Genomic DNA, 21444 nt, shown 5'->3' with positions numbered 1-21444 from the left:
GTTCTCCATGGATAATTCCTTTGCTCAGGAAAACTTCTTGTATGCTCCGCACACGGTCCTTTGCAGGGATCAGGGCTCCTCCGTTAGCAGAAGGCTTGTACCCCAAACCAAAACGGTCATTTTTCTCATTGACATTGATGACTTGCCCCCAACCTGCAGGGCCTCCACTTTCAACTGCTGATTTTGCGCTCTTCAAAGAGGCGAATGACAAGCCAGTTTTCTCAATAGGATCCTTAACCTCTTCAAGTGTGGCATTGGATATTTCAAGGGCTTGAAAAGAGGTTTCTAAGGCATCCTCATCAGCCTCAATATAACGGAAAGAGGAGAGTTGACTGATGATAAAATCCTCTTCACCTGAGACAATAACGAGCTTGTTATCGATAACGAACTTCATCTTTTGATATAGAGTAAAAGTTACTGCCCCAGCGGCTTGTATCCATGGGCGTCCCAAAAGGCAGCTATAAGCTGGATTTATGTCCATGACTTGGAAATTGATGGGGAATACATGCGGTCCAATCTGTATCGGTAACTCTACCTCCCCAACTACTGTCCTTCGTGAACCATCAAAAGCTTTCACCACAAGCGCACTAGGTTTCAACTCCGAACCTTGGTAAGACAATTTAGCGAGTGCCCTCTTTGGTAGAACATTGAGGGACGATCCAATGTCAACTAAAACTCTAGCCAGGGCATCTTCTTGGCACTTTATGGATACATGCAGAGCGCGGTTGTGATTCTTCCCCTCTTTGGGCAGCTCTTCATTACTGAAGCTTAGAGTGTTGCAGGCTGTGATATTGGCGACCACTCCATCGAATTGGCCGACCGTTATATCTTGGGTAACATGAGCCTGAGCAAGCACTTTTAGTAGAGCCTCCCTATGAGCTTCGGAATTCAAAAGCAGAGACAAGATAGATATTTTTGATGGTGTTTGGTGTAACTGATCAACTATCTTGTAGTCGGATTTCTTTATTATCCTTAGGAACTTACTTGCTTCATCTGTTTGCACGGCCGGTTGTGCCCCTCCATGTTCTGGGGTAGGATCTACATTTGCAGCTCCCCTTGTTGGCTCTTGAGGGTTCACATTAAAATTGGGAGTATAAATCCGACCACTACGGGTCATCCTGCTTGTCCCTGCGATATTGGTGATGTCGGTGTCAACATTCTCCAAACCTTTCTCACTTTCAGCAATTTTGGGCTTTCCATCTACCACCCCATCCACCACTGTTATGTCGTACTTCCAGGGTACCGCCTTGGTGCTCTCAAAAGGAAATGGGGTAGGCATGCAAACTACCACGGGTGACGGATGAACAACATCTCTCCTGGGATAAGTCACCTCAAACGGTTCTGGCATGTTAAAAACAGGTTCAATGACCGAAATTTCCTCATTTATTATTGGACCAGAAATTTGTAAAACCCCTTGATTCATCAAATTCTGAATGTCATTTCGTACCACTTTACATCCTTTTGGCTGAATGGCACATTCTTCACAGCTATCGTGACATGCGTCGATCAATCTAGCCCTCACCAATCCTGCATGAAGCGCTAGCAACGGAGTTTTAACATCTTCCACGTTTTTGATTACACACACATCAGAAGCCTCTTCGACGGCATTAACATCACCATGTGCTGGCAAAGGGTTGTTCTTGACATTGGGTCCGACGTCTCGAAACGACAGAATCTTCTTTTCAACCAGGTCTCGCACAATATGCTTTAAAGCATAACATCCTTCTAAATCATGTCCAGGGGCACCCCCATGGAAAGGACAATGACCATCTGGATTGTACCATGGAGGTAAAGGATTTGGTGGAGGACCCAAAGATCTGGGCGTCACTAAACCTTTCTGTAGCAATGATGGGTACAATTCAGTGTATGTCATAGGGATTGAAGCAAACGGAAGTCTACTTCTTTGCACCCTATTTTGATTTTGAGGATTTTGTGGACGAGGAGCCTGTGCTCTCGGCTATTGATAAGCAGGTGGCGCTGGTGCCTGCTGGTATATCGGCGCTTGTTGAGTAGGAACAGGTTGATAAACTGAAGCTTGTGGTTGGTTAAAATTTGGTGTGACAGCTGCCACATACGGTTGTTGAACATATTGTACTGGATAAATTGGTTGTTGTTGAGAAAATTGGTGTTGTTTCTTCCATGACTGACTCCTTCTTTGACTGGTTGACACTGCATTCGTATCCCCCTCCTTCTTTCTTTGAAATCCTCCAGGAAACTTTTTGGCATTACTACCAGATGTTTCAGAGGTAGTCGTCATCTTTCCATTCTTTAATCCAAGTTCGACCTTTATGCCTACAGCGACCAGGTCAGAGAAACTTGCAGATACACTACTTACCATTCTTTCATAAAACACAGGTTTAACTGTATCCATGAACCAATCCGCTAATTCCTTCTCAGCCAGAGGTGGTTCGACTTGCGAGGCGACTTCCCTCCATCTTTGCGCGTATTCCTTAAAAGACTCCTTGTCTTTCTGGGACATGCTGAGCAGTTGTCTCCTATCTGGGGCCATATCCATGTTGTACTTGTAATGTTAGATGAATGCATCAGATAAGTCTTGAAAACAACGGATCCTACTCTGATCAAGGCTTAAGTACCACTTGGAGGGAGCACCCCTCAAGCTGTCCTGGAAGCAATGTATCATGAGTTTATCATCCTCCACATGCGCAGCCATTTTTCGATAGTACATAATGAGGTGACTCTTAGGACACGAGTGGCCCTCATACTTATCGAAATTTGGGGTCCTGAACTTTGCAGGGATCACAAGACCGGACACCAGGCACATCTCCTTAGCTGTAGCACCAAAAACTTGGTCACCTTCCATAGCCCTCAATCTCTTCTCAAGCAGCTGGTAGTTCTCCTTCATCCCTCTTAGGTCCTCCTGCCTTTCCTCATCTTCATCTGAAAAGTCTGGAGCGTGTTGTTGATCCTCAAAGTAAGGTTGCACATGTGCCCGGACGAGAGGAGGTGCGAACGTGTGAACCACTGGATGGTATTCATTGATGGTCGGTAGAGGAGCTGTCTGCTGAGCAGGTGGTGCAAAACCAGGGGCGCCTTAAACTGTAGGCGTGAAACCGGGAGGTAAACCATAGGTTGGACAGGTTGTTGGTACCGCCCTCGCAGGTTGGGGTTCAATCGATGGACCTGCGATTTCATAAACAACCGTTGTTTGGGTGTCTAACTTTGCCCTAATGACCTATAATATCTCCATGACCTGACCCATGTTTCCACGCAGGTCTTCAAGCTCTGAGCTCACTCGCTCCAATTCATGCTCTTGATCTGCCATTCTTTGACGAGCTCTGGCACGAGTATTATACTGGTGTTGAAAATTCAGCGTGAAACTGGATCGGAAGAAAGGACAGAATGAGACTCTGGTTTTTTTTGAAAATGTATGAATGCATGTATGGATGCATCTTGCTTAGTTATCTTATTATTTGTTCAAACAATGTTAGAATATAAGAATAACATGTAATAATTGAGAACTAAAATGACAACTTCCATTAATTAAAATCAGATTCGAATACAAAGAGATTTAACTTCAAGTACACACGATTCGAATACAAAAAAATTTAAACACCAACAACTCAAATTCAAGTACAAGTAAACTTAAGCTCTGTCTCAGCTCTTAAGATCGTAGCCAGATTTGTGGTGAGCTCATTCATCATCTTCTTGATAAACTTGACGAAGTTGAAAACTTGAGGAGGCGTGTTTTCTGGACACATACACCAATCCGCTTCCTGGAGTTTTTCTAGAAGTTCCAACATGTTGAGGTTAACAAACCTAGCCAAGTTGCGGAACTTGCCATTCCATTCAACATAGAGCTCTTGGAGTTCCTTGATGACCTTTTGATCTTCATCTAGGGTTGCTCTAGCCTCTCTATACAACCTCTTCCAATACACACAATCATTTTTTAGGAGTAAGTAGGCTGCATCACCTTCTTGGCTCTCCAAAACTGCAAACCTCCTAGTAGCTTCTTCCAACTGGTACCTGAGATGGTGACAGTTCCTTTCAACTTCTTCCTTTTGGAGGATCTCGCGAGACGACTTTTCCTCGCATTTCTTCAGAGCTTCCCTCAAGTCACGGATTTGTGCCTCAAAGTCAAGCTTAATTTCTTTTTTATCCATAAGAGATTTATCCAACAGCCTCCCTAGCTCACAGATCCTATACTCAGCTTTCTTGAGCTCTTCCTTCCTGGTTCGGATCACTGATGTGGAACCCAATAGGATATGATCAAGATCATCTTTCTGGTCTTCCAACAGCCTAGCTCTCTTGTTGCTATCCTCAAGTTCTTGGGCTTTTCCCTTACGTTCCTCTTTCAAATTCTGATTTTCCAAGATAACTCGGTTCATCTGAATTCGTAAATCGGCATTCTCTACTTCGAGCTCCTTAACCTTAGTAACGAGTTTCTCCATGTCCTCAGGGAGTATGGGCTCGGGCTCAGGAGTTTTAGGAAAAGTTAGAGCCTTTAAGATATATGGCAACTGGATTTTCTCAACTCTTTCTTTCACCCATTGCGTGTAAGGTTCTTTGGCAAGAATGTTTCTCTTTCCAAACTCTTTAGCCATTCTTACAACCTTCAACCAAGCCTTTCGTACTTCTCTTACATCAGGATTGCTTGCTTGGATGTCAGAGAGCACAAATGGATGTAAGTTCTTCGCGTCAGGAGGACCATCCATGGAGTAACCGTGTTGTAATCGAGATAACATAGGGTTATAGTTGATGCAACCCTTGGTACCCAACAACGGTACATTAGAAAATTCCCCATAGCTGACTATAATGTCTGGGGTTTCCCACTCTCGGATATACCATCTGATGGAACTTGCGGTGAGAGAAGCTAATTTCTGAGGAGACTTAAGTTCTTTTTCCACAAAAGGACCTTCTTCAGGCATGTGTTGCATGAACCAAGTGTAAAGCAAAGGAGCACAACACAACAACATTCCACCCCTCTTTTCATGTCGAGCGTGAAGGGCATAGTAAATATCAGCTAAGAGAAATGGTACTGGATTGCCAGAGAGAAAGACTTCTATGGCCACTTGATCCACACATTTTTCAACATTTGGGAATAACACAATCCCATGGATCAATAAAGCCACCACAGCATAGAATGCATTCCAATTTCCACTTTTCTTGAACTTTAGAGCTAAATCTTCCAAAAACATCGCGGCAAAACCTTTGCAACCCCCTTTTTCAGCCCAATTGTCTCGAACAGTCGGGACATTGATACTTAGGGCCGAAGCTATCTTCTTTGGGCCCATATCTTCTTCGAGCTTTGGAAACGGATTAAAATCTTTCAACTTGAGACCCACGATCCTCTCGACTTCTTCTAGAGTAGGAGCTAGCTGGAAATCAGCGAATGTGAAACAGCGTAGAGGTGGATCATAATATTGTGCCAGAGAGCCGATAATTCCATAGTCAACTTTCTTATTTAGAAGGCTCAAAATTTTCCCATAGCTTTTTCCGAACTCATCACGTCTGCTGAGAGACAAATCAGAGATCAAACCCTTCAGACTGTCCAACTTAGGTTCCTTGTACTTAAGCGTGAAAGTGTGTCTCAGTGAAGTTATCATTTTCAAGTTCTCAATTCCTAAAATAAATAAGAGGTAACTAAGAGTTTGCTTTTTATGATGTTGATGCAATGTATGAATGTAATGCATTTTTTTTTGTATAGGTTCAATAGGCTTAAGGCATGGATAAGTCTGATTGCTTTGTATAGAACATGGTTCTCACCAGGTATGGTCTAAGGTTTTTTTGAAAAAGTTCCTAGAGTCATGGATCCATTAGACTGTTTGCTACCTGCGGCAACTTACTTGCCGGGCATCAACTCCATCTAAAGAATCTACTCTAAGTGAGGTTCTCGCATCAATCTAACGAGAAATACATCTCGCAGACCCACACTACGCAACCATCTTTCCTAGTGGGGTAAAGAACTAAGGTTCTACAAATGGTTCTCAGAGTCATGGATCCTAAAGAAAACATCGAAGCTTACGGAAACTTACTTGCCGAGCGACAACATCCTCTCAAGAATCTACTCTAAGTGAGGTTCTCGTACCGACCCAACGAGAAATACATCTCGCGGACCCGCACTACTCAACCTCGTCCTATCTTATGTTTTTACTCAAGACTCGGGTGAAAAGTCTTTCCCACAAGGTTTGCAATCAGAATATCCAAGTACCAAACCGTAATCGAACCAATACAACAGATTTATATCAATATGACAATAGAGATAGTAAAAACAATAAAGAAAAGCCATATAGGTAAACAAACAAAGGCACACAAACGACCTAACTAGGCTTGACTCACTTAGGGATCTGATAGTCCCCAGCAGAGTCGCCATCTGTCGCACCTCGAAAAAATGGGGATACGACTACAAAGCGAAGCGCGATCGCACGCTCGCGATGATGGACTGAACAGAGTCGCCACCGAACTTTATTTATTCCCAGAAATGTGAAAGGGAAAATATCGATAAAACCCCTAAAAGAAAGGATAAGATATGGTCGTCGCAACCAATATCAGGGTTCGGGAGTCGATTACGCGAGGGGAAGGTATTAGCACCCCTCACGTCCGTTATACTCAACGGGAACCATTAGGTTAGTCATGTGCGTTAGTGTTATATGAAATATTAGGCTTTTCAAATTATTAGGTGGGAGAGAAAGAAAGGATGAGAAGAAAATGTTTTTGGATTTTTGACGAAGGACTAAACCTAAGTTTTTTATTAGTGGGCCTGACAAGATTTACAAATCCTGCTCCTACGTATCTCAATAGAGAAGTCAAGGCTTACTTAGTTCTGGGTAGAAAATGTTTGTTTGTTGGTCGATTTTAGCGAAAGCTATACTGTATTAATCGACGCAAAACATTGTTTTACCCAAAACAGATGAGGAGTGGACGCATACCACACATCGAACGAATTTATAAACCCACATTCGGAAAAGCGTCATTTATCTCTACTCAACAATCGTGGCCGAAACATTGTTTTGTATCTCTTAAGACAATATATCTTTCATTTATGAAAAAGGTTTTTGATTAATCGCACGGCGGCGAGAAAAGAGTTTGATTGGTTGGATGTACTTTGAGTGATGGCGAGAACTTGGATGAGCGAGATATACATCTCGAATCCTGGCCTCAGGAGTGCATGGTATACACCATGTTCCATTTCCATCTTTATTGAAAAAGGTTAAGATAGGAATTAAGTATTTTGGAATTTGATTGAGGAAGGGTTTGAAGAAACCACATTGACAGTTTTAGACGATGGCGAGAGTTAAGATTGGCGAGGCATACGTCTCGAATCTTAACCTCAAGAGTGCATGGTATACACCATGTTCCATTTCCACCTTTATTGAAAAAGTATTAAGGTATGAATTAGGTATTTTGAAGTTTGAAAGACGAGTACTTGTGACCTACAAGCTCTTACAGCTTGGGTCTAATACTCGGGGCTACGTCTGGACATTCCACCCAGGCAGTTTGTTTCTTCCCAATATTGCTAAGAAAATGATTCGAATATTTATGAATGTTTTGGAGGGAAGACGAATATTTATGGCTTGCAAGCTCTTACAGCTTGAGCCTAATATTCGGGATTACAACTGGATATTCCCTCTAGGTAATCTTTTTCTTCCAACTTTATTAAGAAAATGATTTTGAATATTGGAGTGTTAAAGAGAAGACGAATATTTATGGCTTGCAAGCTCTTACAACTGGAGCCTAATATTCGGGATTATAACTGGATATTCCCTCCAGGATAATCTTTTTCTTCACGCTTTATTTAGAAGGTGATTTGAGATATTTACGGATATTTTGGCGAGAAGACGAATATTTATGACTTACAAGCTCTTACAGCTTGAGCCTAATATTCGGGATTACGACTGGACATTCCATCCAGGTAATCTTTTTCTTCACGTTTTATTTAGAAAATGATTTGAATATTAAATTAAAACAATTAAAGTACCGAGGTTTGAAATTATTGAAAGTTAAGTTGATGTTGCTTAAGAGCTCATTGTAAGAAGGCCCAAGAGTAAGCCATGTGAGGTTGATGGCGATGCTTAAAAGCAATCGACTTACAAGGGTATGAAAATGGGCTCGACATTGAATCGAGAAAAAATGATTTTTATAGTTTTAAAATGGTTTCGAATGAATGATGAAATTAAAGAAATCAATTTGCATTATCAAACAATAATAAAAAACTATGAGTAATAAAGCATAAACATAAAAGAAAATGTTAAAAGAAATAAAAATGCTACACATAGGGGTATTGAACCCACTACACTAAAGACCTAGAAAACACTCCTCTCCACCAGACCACTTACTAACTAGTTGTTGTTTTAATACTAACTTAAATATATAAACTAATATAAATTAAAAAAAGAATTAAAATAAAAAAAACTAATAAAAAAAACTGGTAGACTACCCTAATTAAACCCAGCCACTTGGTTGCTGGGTTCCAAAGGGGAATAAGTTGGAAATGGTAAAAAAAAAAGGAATCATCGTTAATCACCGATATTAATATCTACTGGAAACAACCAAAAGTCACTTAAATGGAATTAAATGGTTTTTAAACATACTTAAAGTAAATAATAAAAAAAGAAAATGAAACGAAATAGAGTTCAACTGGGACGAATCTCTTCCTCTCTCAGTCTCTCAATTCCGTTCCCAAACTCCCATCTCTCATTCGCTCACCGCTCACCGCTCACGATTTCTCAATCCCGTTCCCTATCTCACAATGCTCTCTCAATCTCTCCACCATTCGCTTTCCTACCGCTTACCCATCGCTACCCTCACTCATCTCTCTCACAATCTCAATCAATCGTACATGAAACAAAAACGGGAAGCTCACCTTGCTCAGGTAAACAATCGCCCCTCTTTGCTTTGCTTCTTTCAATCGGTCCCCTTTGGTTTGGGGGATTAGGGTTCTTTTCTGTTTGGTAGCTTCTGATTCCGCCTCCGATTAGGTTTTTAGTTTTTTTTCCAAGTCCCCTCTCTCTGAATCGCTTTCTTCCTTTTATCCTCACAGATTAGGGTTTGGGATTTGGTCTATGGAGTCCAAAAGAGCATCCTGCGAAATCTCTTTTGAGTTGTCAGGTTTTGGTCGCTCTGCTTGATGGTTAAATTCGGAAGAGGTAACACAAAGCCACACTTTCTTCTTCGTTTTTGTCCTGATGCCAATTTGGGAATTCTTTGAAATTCTGCAGCTTTTGACTAATTACCTGTGTTACTGCAGTGAAAAAATGGAGCATTGGTTTGATTTCCTCATTTCCGCTGAGTCCGCGATAGCAGCAGCAACATAAAGTTGATCGGTGGGAATTTCACGAATGTAGTCATTTGCGACATTCAACGGGTGAGAAATCTGTTCCTTCCATTAATCCGATCCTTGCTTTGCTCTCCTCTGAATTTGATGCAGGTTTTGATTTTTTTTGTAGGTTTGAAATTGAAGTGTTGGTTTTGGTATTGGATGTTTACTTTTGAAGTGAAGAAGTAAACTGTGTCGATGGCATCAGGTGGTGTTGCAGCACCTGTTTCTGGATTTATAGACAAGAATGCAAGTTCTGTTGGTGTTGAGAAGTTGCCATTGGTGGTAAAAATGGTCAGCCAAAGCAAACAATAAGTTACATGGCCGAGCGTGTGGTTGGACATGGATCTTTCGGTGTTGTTTTCCAGGCGAAGTGTTTGGAGACGGGAGAAACTGTGGCTATAAAGAAAGTTCTTCAAGACAAGAGGTACAATAACCGGGAATTGCGAAACATGCGTCTTTTGGACCACCCGAATGTTGTATCTTTGAAGCACTGCTTCTTCTCGACGACTGAAAAGGATGAGCTTTATCTTAACTTGGTGCTTGAGTGTGTTCCAGATTTGTAGAGCACTTGCGTATATTCACAACAGTATTGGAGTATGTCACAGGGATATTAAACCTCAAAATTTACTGGTCAATCCTCACACGCACCAACTGAAGATATGCGACATTCGGAAGTGCTAAAGTCTTGGTTAAAGGTGAACCGAACATATCTTACATCTGTTCTAGGTACTATAGAGCTCCTGAGCATATATTTGGCGCAAACGAGTACACCACAACCATTGATATTTGGTCAGCCGGTTTTTTCTGGTGAGAGTGGTGTCGACCAACTCGTGGAAATTATCAAAGCTTTAGGGACTCCAACAAGGGAAGAAATCAAGTGTATGAATCCTAATTATACAGAGTTTAAATTTCCTCACATTAAAACTCATCCATGGCACAAGATCTTTCACAAGTGAATGTCGCCGGAAGCTGGTTGATGAGTGGAGTTTCTATTTGGCATTGGTATTGCTGTTCTGCTCCCTCATTCATCCTCTAAAGCATCATCAAAATCATCATCATTTTTTGGAAAATGCTGGTTGATCATTACTACTACTGTTTTTTCTTTGGGATTTTCTTTGATTGTGATTTTCGAAAATGTTTAAACCAGGCTTAATTTGAATATTTTGTTGTACAGGTTTTACCACATTTGCATTAGAACCTTGACTCAAGATTGCCACAGCAGGCTGAGCCATGGGAGTTGCTGGTGAAAAATGGAAAGTTCTTGTAAAATGACTCAGTTGGACTGTCTTGCACTATGGGTAAAATCCAAGATCCTATATTTTTACTCATTGATGTCCTGGTTTATTATCTCACTATTAAGTTTATTGTTGTACCAAAAATGTGAAGGCTGATTTTTCATACGTTATTGCAGGATTGCAATCATGCTGCAGCTTCCTTGCAGCAAGTACCACGCTTCACGACCTAGACTTGGTCGGACTCGACAACTTATGCTCTAGTACTTCATGGTATGTAAGCTTGTTCATGCTCTTGATAGAAATTCATGACTGCTTTACCTTACTTGGTATTACTTGTCTTGAATCCTGGTTTGTGGCTCACCTTGGCTTGCCATTTGCTAACTGTCGCATCACGCGAAAAACCGGCGGGGAAACAAGAACAACAGAGCCGCCACCGTGCGTTATTTATCCCAAAAGAGGGAAAGGAAACGCTCAGAGTAAACCTGGAAAGAACATGGTCTCGCGACCAAAGAGGATGGGTTCGGGAGTCGGTTATGCGAAGGGAAGGTATTAGCACCCCTACGCATCCGTAGTACTCTACGGGATCCACGCACACTAGAAAGGAAAATGGTTGCTATAACACTGCTCACGCACACACACACTGGCTGAAAGAGACACAAGAAAACAGACTGAAACTGACTCGGCAGGATGTCGCATCCTGGGCCTACTTAGTCTATCAGGCATAGACATCAGAGTCGAAGTAGTTCGGACTGGGGAAACGACACATGCTCGCTAGGATATCGCATCCTATGCATACGTATCTTCTCGAACGAGAGAAGAATCAGAGCATTCGTAGCTCGGCTGACACGCACACAAACAAAACAAGACACAGGCAAACGTGGAGCCCGACTGCCAATCACTGGACTTACATCAGCATCCGAACCTAAACACACCCACACTGGAACCCGAATGCCACTCGATGGACTTACATCAGCTCCCAAGCACACAACAACAAAACAAGTTAATAGGGAGTCGGGGACTCGAGCCTATAACTGTCAAGCACACACTCAAACAAACAGACAACGAATTGCTAAGGAGTCAGGCACTCGAGCCTAGCAACTATCAAACAACACACACAAAAAAGAAAAAAAAAGGCGCCCGAAGAGATCAGCTCAATCTCCTGCCTACATACTTCATCTGGTATGAAGATCAGGGCGATGTAGTTCCCCTTCGGAGGGATAAAGGACTAGCCTAACCAGATAACAGAGGGAGACACAACTAGGGAGACTACGACTCGAGCCTAGATGTTGTCATGCAAAATCAATCCTAAGTTAAGGTTTCTAGCTAACTGGCACAGGGAGCCAGCCTATCCTAGTCATGACTTGCACAGGGAGCAAGCCACACACACACTTAACTTGCACAGGAAGCAAGCCAAGCAAAACCTAACTTGCACAGGAAGCAAGTCTAAACTAACCCTAACTTGCACAGGAAGCAAGTCAAACAATCCTAACTTGCACAGGAAGCAAGTCAAACAATCCTACAAGCATAGATAGCACACATTATACACAAGCAAGTGGCTCAAACAAGGGTTAGGTTTTAGTCGAGGGGTCATATCAACCTCAACAAACAAACCTCTGGAACTGGGTGAATGTGCTCTTAACCTTGCCATTGAGGGGCTAAGGTGAAGCAGATGAAAGGTGAGTGAAGATAAGACTTCACAGCTCTTATCCCTGGCCTGGGAGAGCTCAAGACAAGAATGTGTGGGTTCAGAAAGTGGGAACCCTTCTACATATTTGATACTGACTCAACTGTGCAATTGCACAAGATCTTGGGTTTTTATCTGTAATGCATCAACACGGTGGTGTGAGCAAAACAGATGACACACTGAATAGCAGGGGATAGGTTGCATATCCCTTGGGTTCTACCAATTGCCTCTTCAGTTAGGAGGTCTTTGACTCTGTGCAAGGACAAAATTAAACAATCACAAACATTGCCTCTTAAGGAGGACTTCAGACAGTTGCCTGGCCAAGTAACAGACCAGGTCTTCCAGACTACATGAAGTTAGGAAGTTATACCTCAATGCAAATTGCTTATACAAGCAAATCAAAGCAAAAGTTCACAAGGAACTAAGCAACTAAAGTACCTGAAATCAGTCAAGCACAGTTAGTATACAAGTCAAAGTTAAATCAAAATGAAACAGATGTCAACCAGTCAACACAAGCAAGTGAATGTGCAAGGCACAAGGCTCAAGGCATGTGAGCCAAGCCACCTACAAAACAAACAAGTTAGACAATGATATTTAAGCAAGCTCAATCAAAAAGAGTTGGTCTCATTGGTCATTTGTTGGTCAACCTGAAAACACAAGCTCAAAAGTGAGTAACAGGACCACTAGGACAAGCCTAGGGTCAAAAGAGAATGAAAAAGTCAAAACAGCAAAGGGCAAGCATCCAAAATCATGTTCAAACATTCAAGAAACAAAACCAATTGGGTTCACATCCATACCAATCATCATCATCATTTCATGAACAGGTTAGGTCAAAACATGGCAAACAGAAGCTCATAGGAGTCAACAGCAAGACTTAGCTCAAAAGTCAACTTAAACATTTCCAAAAATCACCAAATAAATCATGATCAATCCTAACACATAGCATGGTAAGCATGTCAAATTTCACCTCATTTGGACAAGTGGAAGGCAGTCAATGAAAATCAGAAAGTCAAAGCAATCTTGAACATGCTCAATGAAGTCAACCAAACATGCATCAACTTAGAAAAATCATAAGTCAGAGATGGTGTATGATAAATGAATGGGGTAAAAACCATGGCAAAGATGAGGATGTCTAGTTATCTCATGTAAAATTTCGTGTCCATCTAATAATGTATGAGAATTTCACAAATGAAATGGGAACAAGTGTCACAAAAAGTCAACATATGACCAAGCAGGGGAGAAAATCTCAAACAATTAGAAAATGCCACAAATAATTCCAAGAAAATTCACATGTAAACTAGACATACAAGAGTAGGTTCATGCAAAAAATCAGATCAATTGGAGGTCAAGAAGCATGGATACAAAAAATCATGAAGTTGGACATCAATGGTGTGACACAAATTGTCACACCCTAATTCAAAAAATCATATCTCACAAACCAGATAAGATAAATTCACAAACTCTACATCAAAATCACCATGAGTGTGTCTAGTTTAAGCACAAAAAAAATTTGGGAGCCATTGGACAAAGTATCACCATTTCACAAATGTTTTGGCAAAGTGTACAAAATATGCATACATGTCACAAACCCTAATACAAATTAAAATCCATTGATCACAAAATTCTGGAAAAATTATGATAAAAAAGTAGAGATCATGATGAACACAACACAAAAAATCCCATGAAATTTGGATTAAAAATGAACAAGTTATGATTTTTTCAAATAAGCCATGCCAAATGGAATAAAAATTGAAATTTAATGAATTAAAATGGATTAATTAAAGACCGGATGGCATTCTTGTAATTCCTTGGATCACTTATCAAAACGCTGCGTTTTGGGCTGGAAAACGAAATAATCTGATTGGTCGGTTTCAAATGGAGAAGGGCGCGGTTCATACAAAACCCTAAGGCATGAAATCCGCAGGAAAATCCGCAGCCAGCTCATGAAGGCTGCAGGAAAATCCGCAGGAAAAACGCAGCAACATGAACAGCATGGTGTTCTTCATCATCTTCAAACGCAAATTCCCAGCAAAAACAGAAAGTTCCAGAAACGAAAATTAAAAAAATGCACCGTGTAGATCCATCATCAAGCATCAACAAACAACAATCAATCCATCAAATAACAACATATCAAGCACAAATCGAGCAACTTTCATCATGAACATGAAACTTCAAAGCCCTCGTTCTCTCTCATTTCTTAATGGTTTTTCACGATTCAAAGAGCAGAATAAACAGCAAGGCGAGCTCTTCATAAAGCATAGCATCATTTAGAGAAAAGAGTGATTCGAATCCTTACTTAATTTTGAAGAAATCCACGAAACAGTTGTTGTTTGTGTGTTTAGTGGTGAAACAGATGTTCCATGGCCCTCCAAATGATGGATGCTTAAGAAAGTTTGGCTTGTGATGGCTTGGCTTGGCTTCAAGCAAACTCTGCCATGGTTGTCACCTTGGAAAAACAGTCGGGCAAGGGGCTTCTACAGGTGGAGAAACGATGTTGAAATGAGCCCAAAATGTTGTGTTGATGTTGTTTTTGGCAAGGCAGGGTTTTGTTCTTTGAGAGTTTCTTGACTGGTTTTTGAAATGCACAAAGATGAGGTTTTTTTTAGAATATGAGAGAACCAATGTTTTTTCTGTTGGTTATGCTGGCTGCAGCTGGTTTTCCATGACAGAAAATGAGGTAAAAATCTTCTGTTTTGATGTACAAGGCATGGTCCATGGATTTGTGGGATAGGTTTGGTGAATAAGTGTACTTTTCTTCCCATGTTTCAAGCAACTTGGCATGGGCTATGTGTACTGCACAAAAAGGACTTTGAACATGCTGCAAATAACATTCTAAACAATTCCCAATTGGCCAAATGGTTTAAAAATCACTAATTCAAAAAGTCAACCTTTGGTCCACACTTGAATTTAAATGAGACAAGTCAAAAAATGCCATTTTGATTGGTGAAGTTTTGGTACATGAAAGTTACATTTTTGGAAAGAGGGGATCAAATGTGACTTGTAGGAAAAAACCCCACCCAAATTGGCCAAGTGGTTTGAGAGATATGGCCTTTTGAAGTTCAAGAATTTCTGAAATCGATTCGATCATAACTTGCCAACCACACATGGGAATTGAGAGTTCTTGGACTTTTTGAAAATGGGAGAACAAGATCTTCAACTTTCATGTTGGGCAAAAATTCATTTGAAGCCTGTATCATGATGTAAGTTTGAGGATCAAGACTTTCCATTTTTGGTAAGTTTCAGTTACAGGTCCAGTTTCTATTTTTGGAAATTTCTTGTCTGGCTTCAAATTCTTCCATGATGGTGTTTGACATGATATATGAGGCCTATTTGGACATGAATAAGCTTTCTCAGACCAAATCCCATCATCAAATCACTGATTAAATGGACAGTTGACCCACAGTTGACTTTTAGGGTTTCTGGCTGTCTGTGCATTAACTGATGATTTCTGACCATCCAATCCTTGACCAAAACACTTTAAATGGATCCCCAAGTCATGTGAACATGTTGGACCAACCCTAGGGCCTTGGCTCCTTGAGAATTGTGCTTGCTTGCTTGACTGACTGATCTCCTGATCAGTTTGACCTAATTCCTTGATTGGCTTGCACTTGAGGCAAATGGGACAATGCAATGCTATGCAGTGGACCATGTTATGCTATGACCTAATATGAAAATGTATGTATAATGATAGGTGCAAATTTGAGGTGCTACAGCTGCCCCTATTCAATCAGCTGGGAACCCGAATGGATGAGAGCAACGGCTGTCAGACTTTCAGGGTAAACAGGGATTGAATACCAAGAACCGTGGAATTTGCACAATACAGGGATCTACCAATGGAAACGTCCACCGGGATTTGATATTTATTACTGGGTATTTATTGGTTTTTGTTTTCAAAGGGTACGGCCACATCCAGACATCGCAACGACGATGAATGGGAAAAGAAATCACAACTAGATGCCAACGGACAACTAGGAAAAACTCGACGTTTATCTGAACCAACGGAGAAGTAACCAGACATTAATGAATGACTAGGAGGACTCGACCAGACATCGACGGATGAATGGGAGAAAACTCGACGTTTACAGACATCGGAAGATGATGTTTACAGACACCAAAAGGATCGACCAGACATTTACAGATGAATGGGAAAACTCGACGTTTACAGACATCGAAAGATGATGTTTACGGACACCAAAAAGATCGACCAGACATTTACAGATGAATGGGAAAACTCGACGTTTACAGACATCGAAAGATGATGTTTACGGACACCAAAAATATTGACCAGACATTTACTGATGAATGGAAAACTCGACGTTTACAGGCATCGAAAGATGATGTTTACAGACACCAAAAAGATCGACCAGACATTTACTGATGAATGGGAAAACTCGACGTTTACAGACATCGAAAGATGATGTTTACAGACACCAAAAAGATCGACCAGACATTTACTGATGAATGGGAAAACTCGACGTTTACAGACATCGAAAGATGATGTTTACAGACACCAAAAAGATCGACCAGACATTTACTGATGAATGGGAATACTCGACGTTTACAGACATCGAAAGATGATGTTTACAGACACCAAAAATATCGACCAGACATTTACTGATGAATGGGAAAACTCGACGTTTACAGACATCGAAAGATGATGTTTACAGACACCAAAAAGATCGACCAGACATTTACAGATGAATGGGAATACTCGACGTTTACAGACATCGAAAGATGATGTTTACAGACACCAAAAAGATTGACCAGACATTTACAGATGAATGGGAATAAGAGAAACACAAACAGACGTCAACGGACGAATGGGAAAAACTCGTCGTTTATCGAAACCAACGGAGAGGTAAATCCACATGGGGAGGGTACAACTAGACGTCATAGGACGAATAGGAAAAACTCAACGTTTATCGACACCAACGGAGAGGAGTAAACTCTTCTGGGAGAGTGAACACATCCAAGTCATCAACGGATGATCGGGAAGAACTCGACGTTTATCGACACCAACGGAGAGGAGGAATCTTCACTAGGGGAGGGACGATGTTACGAACATCGAAAGATGATGTTTACAGACATCAAAGAAGACCAGACACTTACGCATGACTGGAAATCACCGAAAGATGGTGTTTACCGACACCAAAGAAACAACACACCCGGGTGCTGACAGGGTATACTGACATTCTCAAGATGACAGGGCTAGGCTGAACACTTGCAGGAGGTCTCACTGGGGAGAAACAAACTTTCTGTCATCAACAGGTGAGGAAATAAACCTCTGTGGGGATTATAAACACCAAATGTTGACTGGAGCAACTGTAGCCAATGCGTTGTACAGGTTGAATAAAAATCCGTCTCTGCAGGGGATACGGTTTGATGGGGTTTCGAACATATGAATGCATATGTTTGATTTTTCTATGGCGTAATGCTCCATTTAGGAATGGAAATGCTACGCGATTTTTGAGGATGCAATGATTACTACATGCAAAATGCAAATGAACCCTGGCTAGGGAGCCGAAATGATCAGATACTCTGACTCTGTGGGGAAACTCCTCTTGGGGAAATGCTCTGCGGGGAACTCTGCTTGGGGAATGGTAAAGCGACTTCACACTCATGTTGGAGAATAGCACTGCTGCTGGGGGAAGGGTAAACTCCGCCGGGGATATCCTTCAGTCCACAGATAGGATAAATGCTGGAGATAAATTTCAATGAACCTGCCTCACTCGGGGAGGAAATCGGCAAACACAGGCCTGCTGGGGATAGGCAATCCTTAGATCTGTCGGGGAATAGAAGACACTATCCACAGAAGTCTTCGCAGGGGAACATAGCTCTGATAGCTTCCAAACTTGCTTGGGGGAAAATATCTGCTGAGAAAACGTCCTCACAGATGCCAACCTGAAAAACAACAAAATGCCCCCAGGGGATACATGGACAAGATACGCTCAAGTGTCCTCAACATTCAAAATGATTTTCAAATGTTTTGTCATCCTGCAGGCCATTGTTTAGCCTTCATGTTCTTATATGCAATGCTTATCAAAAATTCGGACATTTTTGCAAACAAAACAGTAAAAACAAAAACAAAAGAGCTATTTATCTGAATAACGACTTTTATTGATTGAAAATGTGCCTGAAGAGGCAAATACACTGGGAAGCAATTCCTAGAAAGAGGTAATTGCGCATAAAAGGAAAAATTTATCCTAATGGCAACGTGAACACGGCATCCACTATTTCCCAATTCTGTTATAACTCACAGATCATCAATTTTCCTCCCAACTCCTTGCTTTCTGAGAAGAATGACTGGACGGATCACATCTTTCGAGATGGCAGACGACAAAGCTTGATGAAGTACAGATAACTCAGCCTGTAGTCTTCGCTTTAATCCCTAATTTTTGCCTGGATCGCCCTTTCGGGTTTTCAATCCACCGGGATACCCATTTTTGCCTAAGCCGCCCTTGCGGGTTTTCGACTTACCGGGTGTACAAATTCTTTTCATTTTATCCCTAATTTTTGCCCGAACCTTTTCTTTCTGTTTTTTGGTTCGCCGGGATGCCCATTTTTTGCCTGGACTCTTTTTTCTTTTTGTCCAGCGGGTCTATTTATGCGAAGTATTTTTTGACTACATCTGAGTTAACAGGAGACGGAAAATCTTCACCATCCATAGTTGTAAGCATCAAGGCTCCACCGGAGAAGACCTTCTTCACAACATACGGACCTTCATAATTAGGAGTCCACTTGCCCCTGTTATCTGCACCGGGAGGGAGGATCCTCTTCAAGACTAGATCACCTATCTGATAGCTTCGAGGACGCACTTTCTGATCAAAGGCTCTCTTCATCCTTCTCTGATACAACTGTCCATGACATACAGCTGCTAGCCGTCTCTCTTCGATAAGGCTCAACTCGTTAAACCTTGTTCGGATCCACTCGGCTTCGTCCAGCTTGACATCCAATAAAACTCTCAGAGAAGGAATCTCCACTTCAACAGGTAGGACAACTTCCATACCATACACAAGGGAGTAAGGGGTTGCCCCGGTCGACGTACGTACTGAGGTACGATACCCATGCAAAGCGAAAGGCAGCATCTCATGCCAATCCTTGTACGTAACGACCATCTTCTGCACAATCTTCTTGATATTCTTGTTCGCCGCTTTGACAACACCATTCATCTTCGGTCTGTAAGGAGAAGAATTGTGATGTTCAATCTTGAAATCTTTACAAAGCTCTTTCATCATCTTGTTATTGAGATTCGAACCATTGTCAGTGATGATTCTCTCCGGAACTCCATAACGACATATGATTTCTTTCTTGATGAACCGGGTAACCACTTGTTTGGTAACGTTAGCATAGGAAGCTGCTTCCACCCATTTGGTGAAATAGTCAATCGCAACCAGGATGAAGCGATGTCCATTCGAAGCAGTAGGCTCAATCTTCCCAATCATATCAACGCCCCACATGGCAAATGGCCAAGGCGAATTCATGACATTCAGAGGGCTTGGTGGTACATGCACCTTATCAGCATAGATTTGACATTTATGGCACTTCCGAGCATACTTGAAACAATCGGATTCCATAGTCATCCAGTAATAACCCGCTCTCAACAATTTCTTAGCCATTGCATGTCCGCCGGCATGAGTACCGAAGGAGCCTTCATGAACTTCCTGCATTAACATGTCCGCCTCGGGTCTGTCCACGCATCTGAGCAAGACCATGTCAAAGTTTCTCTTATACAACACATCATCCTGATTCAAATAGAAGCTTCCAGCTAGCCTCCTCAGGGTTTTCTTGTCATTCTTCGACGCACCTTCAGGATACTCCTGAGTCTTGAGGAAATTCATGATGTCATAATACCACGGCTTCTCATCAACCACAACAGACTCGGCTGCAAACACATACGCAAGCCTCTCAAGTCGATTCACCGCAACATGTGGCACGTGATTCCACCAATGAACTTTGATCATAGACGACAAAGTTGCCAAAGCATCAGCCATCTGATTCTCATCCCGGGGGACATGATACAACTTCACCTTCTGGAAGAACGTCAGTATTCTTCTGGTATAATCTCTATACGGAATCAAATGCGGCTGGTTCGTATTCCAATCTCCATTGACTTGATTGACCACTAGAGCGGAATCTCCAAATATATCAAGAGTTTTGATCCTCAGATCAATGGCTTCTTCTATCCCCATGATACAAGCCTCATACTCAGCTTCGTTGTTGGTGACGTCAAACGTCAATCTGGCAGAAAAAGGTATATGAGCACCTTTAGGATTGATCAATACTGCCCCAACACCGTTACCATTCATATTCACAGCCCCATCAAACATCAGTGTCCATTTGTCATCCGGATCCGGTCCTTCCTCGACAAGAGACTCTTCGCAATCTTTCATTTTAAGATACATGATGTCTTCATCAGGGAATTCAAACATCATAGGCTGATAATCTTCAATCGGTTGCTCGGCGAGGTAGTCTGACAGAATACTACCTTTGATTGCCTTTTGTGACGTGTACTGAATATCATACTCGGTTAAGATCATCTGCCAACGAGCAACACGTCCGGTGAGAGCTGGTTTCTCAAAGATGTACTTCACTGGATCCATCTTAGAAATCAATAAGGTAGTATGGTTCAACATATACTGCCTTAGTCGGCGAGCAGCCCAGGCCAAAGCACAGCAAGTTTTCTCGAGCAGTGAATATCTTGTTTCACAGTCGGTAAACTTTTTGCTAAGGTAGTATATGGCATGCTCTTTTCGACCAGACTCGTCATGTTGTCCCAATACACACCCCATCGAGTTCTCAGTCACTGACAGGTACATTATCAGAGGTCTCCCAGGAACTGGAGGTATAAGGATTGGAGGTTTCTGTAAATACTCTTTTATCTTGTCAAAAGCTTTCTGACAATCATCATTCCACTTGATCGCCTGATTCTTTCTGAGCAGTTTGAAAATTGGTTCGCACGTGGCTGTTAGATGTGATATGAACCTTGCAATGTAGTTCAACCTCCCTAAAAACCCACGGACTTGCTTCTCCGTTTTTGGTTCAGGCATCTCTTGAATAGCTTTGACTTTCGCTGGATCAACCTCAATCCCTTTCTTACTGACAATGAAGCCTAAAAGCTTCCCTGATCTCACCCCAAACGTACACTTGTTCGGATTCAACCTCAGCTTGAACTTTCTCAACCGGTCAAACAGCTTCTGCAAATTAACCAGGTGTTCCTCTTCTGTCTGCGACTTTGCAATCATATCATC

At 41.7% G+C, this 21444-nt stretch overlaps 1 pseudogene; it reads left to right on the top strand.

Moving 5' to 3' along the window:
* The first annotated feature begins 9472 nt into the window (after positions 1-9472).
* On the top strand, positions 9473-10233 carry LOC127132046 (glycogen synthase kinase-3 homolog MsK-3-like; annotated as a pseudogene).
* Positions 10234-21444: the final 11211 nt, after the last annotated feature.

Source organism: Lathyrus oleraceus, chromosome 3 (genome assembly GCF_024323335.1).
Source record: "Lathyrus oleraceus cultivar Zhongwan6 chromosome 3, CAAS_Psat_ZW6_1.0, whole genome shotgun sequence".
Lineage (NCBI taxonomy): Eukaryota > Viridiplantae > Streptophyta > Magnoliopsida > Fabales > Fabaceae > Lathyrus > Lathyrus oleraceus.
Note: the sequence above shows the minus strand (reverse complement) of the source record. Positions and strands in the feature narration are given on the sequence as shown.